Here is a 5,779-nt window from a genome sequence, read left to right on the forward strand (position 1 = left end):
GGAGCACTGCGCGGTGGAGGAAGTGGAGGAGGAGGAGGGAGGAGCGCGGCGGGGGGAAGAGGGGGGGGGGGGCTCGTGAGCATGTCGGTGCGAAATTCTCACAATAACTCAAATAAATGCCCCGTCGGATATTAAAACACATTTGGGGGGACTTGATGACCGAGAGAGTAACTTTTATTCTTAAATACGGATGAATGAAAAAAATGTGTCTCCAGCAAAAAGGCCACTTTTCTCATCCAGGGCAAAGGGGCTGGTGCTTGAGCACCACTAGGGCTCCATCTGTGCACGTGCCTGCATACATATATTTATATGTGTGTGTGTGTGTGTGTGTGTGTGTGTGTGAGGGAGAATTATCACATGAATATGAGAACATGTTTGTGCTTTGTTTGTGTATTATTTCTGCTCATGTGCATGTGGGTGGCTGCGTGTGTCTGTGAGTAAAATGTGATCTGCCTCGATCCACGGGGTTCGGCTAACAGGCCTCGGGGGTACGCGCCGGCACCACGTGAGGAGGCTCAAAGCAGGACACACCGGTTGCGAGGCGTCGCGCCTTAACAAACACGGATCCCACTGTGATTTTAGCCAGTGTCGCTTTTGCTTGGCTTATGGTTTATGCTAATCGCAAATCTGCATAGGATCATAGAAATCCAAACAGTCTGACATTTCTGATTATCCATTCCACGTCGGACAACAAAGCAGAGGACGAACAAGACGCGCAACTTTCAGGGGTCGGGGGGAAAAAATGCATTTGCAGTGAGATCCATTGGGTCGGTGGGACGCCGTGTTTTGGAAACCGAGACGGTTTTCGTTGAAGCGTTAAGCCGCCACTCCTAATTCACAGCCGCAGCCATCATCAGCGTTTTCTCACCAAGCGTGAGCCCGAAGGTTCAGATCGCTATACGAGTCATCTCCGTCACCAACTTGTAACGTCGCGTCAATTGTCACAATACAGCGCGTGAGAAGTCAACTCCTCCGTGAGCCTGAGTGGCACGCATGTGATGTAAAGTGGCACGTCATTACTCACTCCCGCAGTGCGAACTGCCTCCGTGAGAGATGTGTTTGTTCCCGCGTGTTACGATGCTGCAGGGATGAAGAGGTGGCTAATACGCATCGGCATGGGAGTGTTTACCGTCCAGCATGTTCCTCGTGTCACGTGGTCTCCGCATTCAGACCTATTTGTTTTAACCCTTGTGTTGCCTTCGGGTCATTTTGACCCGATTCAATATTTAACCCTCCTGTCGCCTTCGGGTCAATTTGACCCGATTCAATGTTTAATGTCGGTGTTCTTTCGGGAGTCAACAAACAAACATAAAGTACCTCACACTTAAACTTGGAAAACAATATTAATTCTAATAATTTTCTGGAGATTTTATTAGCTGGGGTCATATTGACCTCAAGGGTAAAATATGTTAGTAAATATAAAGGTAACAGGAGGGTTAAACATTGAATCGGGTCATATTGACCCGAAGGCGACAGGAGGGTGAAACATTGAATCGGGTCAAATTGACCCGAAGGCAACACAAGGGTTAAACCAGTTTCACATGTCATCAAAATATCAACATGTGGCAGAGCAATGAGCCTGACCGACGGGTCAAACGCAGTTTATATCTCAGCGACTTCGGCTGATTGTCAATAAAGTGAGATGAATCACAGATGGACGTCATCTTTGATCTCGTATATATTCTCCCAGGGGCCAGTGGCAGCCATTTTGAAAGCTTCGGTGCCGGCGTCGTCTTCACATGTGGATTTATTGTGATAACCCGCCGAGTGGGCTGTTCCTAACATCGGTATTAAAACTCAATCACCTGCTATCCTCTTTCTATATCCTAGGGATACGTATTTATGAAGTCTGGGGCGTCCGTGTGAACATTTGCAACTGATTACGAGCGCCTTTCTCCCTCCAGACCTGAAGTCCAGATGTGCCGCTACACACGCAGAAAGTCAGTCATTATACAACAACCAGAGTGCTCGCCCCTTGAGGAATAGTTGTTTGTTTGCATTGAAACAGTAATCAATTGCAATAACAGGCTTTCACTGTGATCATAGAGAGACTTTTCTTTAATGAGTCCATCAAATCGCAGCCTATTCATGTCTATTCCCCGTCCAGATGGAATGCTTCAAACTGCCAAACACAAAGTCTGCTCCCTTTGACAGTCGGACCAATAAAAGGTGGAGTGTTTTGATCAGACGGCCTCAAACAATCCTTTACTTAGAGAGAGAGAAAAAGGACTTACCATAATGCTATTGATCATGCGAGAGCGTCAGGGTTCAGCTGGCATCCCGGTCAGCTTCAAAAAGCCTGACTTATTAAGTTCCACTCATTCTGCGTGGTCTTGTGTGCAGAATGTTTGAAGGTCTGATCAGGTACAGGTGCTGTTCAAAGCGACACCTCGACTCTTTCCCTCGGCCATTGAAGCAGACGCGAGGGCAAACGCGGGCCACGATTTGCATCTCCATTAGAATCTCGGCCGAGGAATATAAGAAACAAGCTTGTTAAGAATAATTAGAGATATTCTGTGCGACGGCCTTTTTTCTTCTTCTTTTCTTAAGTTTCTGCACAAGTTTTACAATAAATACAACGAGAAGCTCATGATGATAGGGGGAGCTCACAGGTAGAGGACGACGGTGGACGAGGAAACTCAATTTAAACTGCTCGGAATTTATGAACTCGCGCTATTATCGCTCATTGGAAAAGTTGTACGTACTGAGGAATGTAAACATAATAAAAAGCATTCAAGTCTCGCCGCAAAGGCTTTGAATGTTTACAGCAATGTGAGTGCTTTTGGAATGTGTGTGCCTCTGTGTGTGTGTGTGTGCGTGCAATGGAAAAGCCACAAACAGAGATGTGTGTTTGTTTGGGGCCTTGTTTTCCCTTCTTTTTTCCAGTGAAAGGAGGATTAGGCGTGTTGGCACCGCGTGCACCGACTGGGCCGGCACTTCTCTTCGCCACTACACACTCCAGCAATCAGGCGGGCTGCCAAACAAACAGATGAAGTCAACAGAGAGACAGAGTTTCCCTGTGTCTTCTGAGATGTGACTGCGACAGATGCAACGCCGACGCCGATGCTCGACACAGTGTGACGGCCTAGTGTGTCGACACAGTCGGCTCCACTTTGACTTATTTTGAAGGGGTTGGTGGCGGGGGGGGTGACGCTATGCACATGATCACACACAAGATAATGTTTGTCAGCAGCGACGGCGATGCCACTGTGTAAGAGAGACAAAGACAGACAACCGGGGGTTGATGTCACGGTGCAGTCACGCTGCGCCTACAGTTCCTCAAAAGATTTCCATGTGTGTGTGTATGTGTGTGTGTGTGTGGGGGGGACTTTACTTTTTTCAAGGTGCAGGCTTTGATTTGCTCTGCGCATGATTCAATCTCCGAGGTGAACTATGGCCATTACCCACTGCAAGGTCAACATCCCATTACTTAAATGCAATCTTATCCCTGATTTGTTCCTATATCTCTCAGAAATATCTCTACATTGCCACCCAGATAGGCACGCTGAAAGCACTGCATGCTGGTTAACAGAGTTCTTGGCTTTGAGCAGCTCTAGGGGATGGAGTGAGGGAGTATCTGTTTCCAGGTAATTACAGTCTGAGGGGGCACAGAGGTCTTCTGTGATTACACATCAGCCCTGTAATGGATTCAACACTTATAGACGGAGAGAGAGAGAGAGAGAGAGAACGATGCATTCCTTACCATCGCATCGCGAAAGCAGGGGATGGGCAGCTGAGAGCAGGCGAGGTGGGGCGGGGTAGGTAGGTATATCTGCAAGATGGATTACGTGGGGTTTGCCGAGTTCAACATTGACACAGATTCATCGTAAATCATTATGCTGGGGACCCGGAGTGATTTCTGCATTAGGAGCAGAAAATGGAGTTCAGCCAGTCAATGAGGGAGGGCATATTTCACATCAATCACCTCCACACTCTCATGTTACCAGGGCTTAAATCTCACTTATACTGTTACCAATAGGGTTCAATGGCTATGATGGCAATCAGCTCGACACCGCACTAACAATACCCCACTGACTACACAGAGGACACAGCATGAGGCTCCGTCGACATTTAGCTAAAGTGAATTATATGAATTGAAACTGAGATGTGAAAGATGGTGTTGGCTCAAAAGAAGTTGTTTGTATTATAATCCCGGCCTGGCCTATATATTTATAGTTGTTTAAACTTTTAAGTCTTGTTGGCTGAACTTTACAGCTGACTTCAAGTTTTGTTCTTATTCTTTATAGAAATAGGCATGGATCCAACCAGCAACACTTCAGATACGGGAAGTTTCAATGAAGCACAGGTCTCAGACAAAAAATGGTTATACTACAAAGTAACATTCCTCATTTTTGGGGTCAATTAAACCCTAGAGAGGTTTACTTCCATAAATGTAAACTCTTACAAACAAATCATAATAGAGTTACTGTTGGGTAAGTGCTGCTTAAAAAGTTATGTCAACAGTCACAGATATAGTGCATACGAAAACCCATTGTATTCTAGAGACCAGAACAAGTATCAAGCTTGTTTATAATCCATTCTAATAAGATTTGGAAATGTCATGAAGTGTAGCTGATGTATAAAGTATGTTTCTTGAGCTGTGTTGGACCCCAACACGTATTCAATCATTAAACTAATCATATGCATGAAATATAAGACAATACACGTTTTACAGAATGGCCCTTTGGTTGATCACTATTAATGGATTTATATGATGTCACTGACTTGCTTTATATACTACACTGCTGGCACTTTACATACAAACTGTATTTTTTTTTTTTTTTTTTAATCAAATCTTTTTATTGGATTTTTGACAGACATCACAATAACGATACAGTAGGTATACAACGTAGAAAAGATGGTCTGTAGGAGAATTGCATAGTTACCCCATCCATCCCACCCTCCCCCCACCCTCACCCCTATGGTCACACAAAAAAAAAAAAAAAAAAAAATAAATAAAAAAAAGACATATCAAACAAGCGAAAAAGAAAGGGAATTAAATAAAAAGGGGTCAAAATTACATGAAATAAAAATACGGGTGCTTCTTCATATTAATAGTCAATAAGAGTAAACATGCTCTATTGTTTAATGTTGTACAATTATTTTAGTTGTATGCAACTCTTACTAGCTATTTCTGTAACTCTCTCTATCTGTAATTACACTAGTTAATCATATTTCAGTTTAAATCAGAAGTGTTACTACTACTGAATAAGTAAATCGAGTAATTATCTTTTGCTAACTCATTGTTAACTTGGGAAATTCTCTTATTTATTAACAATAACAGATACAAAAGTATAGAAATCAAACAATCTAATGGCCGAGGTGAAAACCACGTGACAAACTCAACGTGAAAACAAGACCACGTGTAAATAATGACGTCAATTTAGGATAGGCATGTACGTACATAAAAAAGAAAGAAGAAGAGGAAAAAACAAACCTCTCCATATTCTATTTCCTTTTTCCGTTCTAACCTAACTTTATTTGCGTGGGACACATGTTCAGGGAGGGCTCTGTTCGCTTGCCCGCCGCCGAGGGAAGGAAGGGAAGGAAGGAAGGAAGCGAAGGGAGCGACGAGTGGCTCCACTTCACTGGCCGTGCTTGCAGGAATCCGGATATGATGAAGACCGTCTCCTCGCGACGCCACTAAACTCCTCCGTTGACCGTCGACCGAGGACTATCGTCGATATCCCCGCCACACGTCAACAGCGGAGTCGGGACCGGGCGCTCGGGGGAGGGGGCGGGGCACTTACGGTGGCCGCTAAAGTTTTTTGAAACGCTA

This window comes from Pseudoliparis swirei, chromosome 10 (genome assembly GCF_029220125.1).
Source record: "Pseudoliparis swirei isolate HS2019 ecotype Mariana Trench chromosome 10, NWPU_hadal_v1, whole genome shotgun sequence".
Classification (NCBI taxonomy): Eukaryota; Metazoa; Chordata; class Actinopteri; order Perciformes; family Liparidae; genus Pseudoliparis; species Pseudoliparis swirei.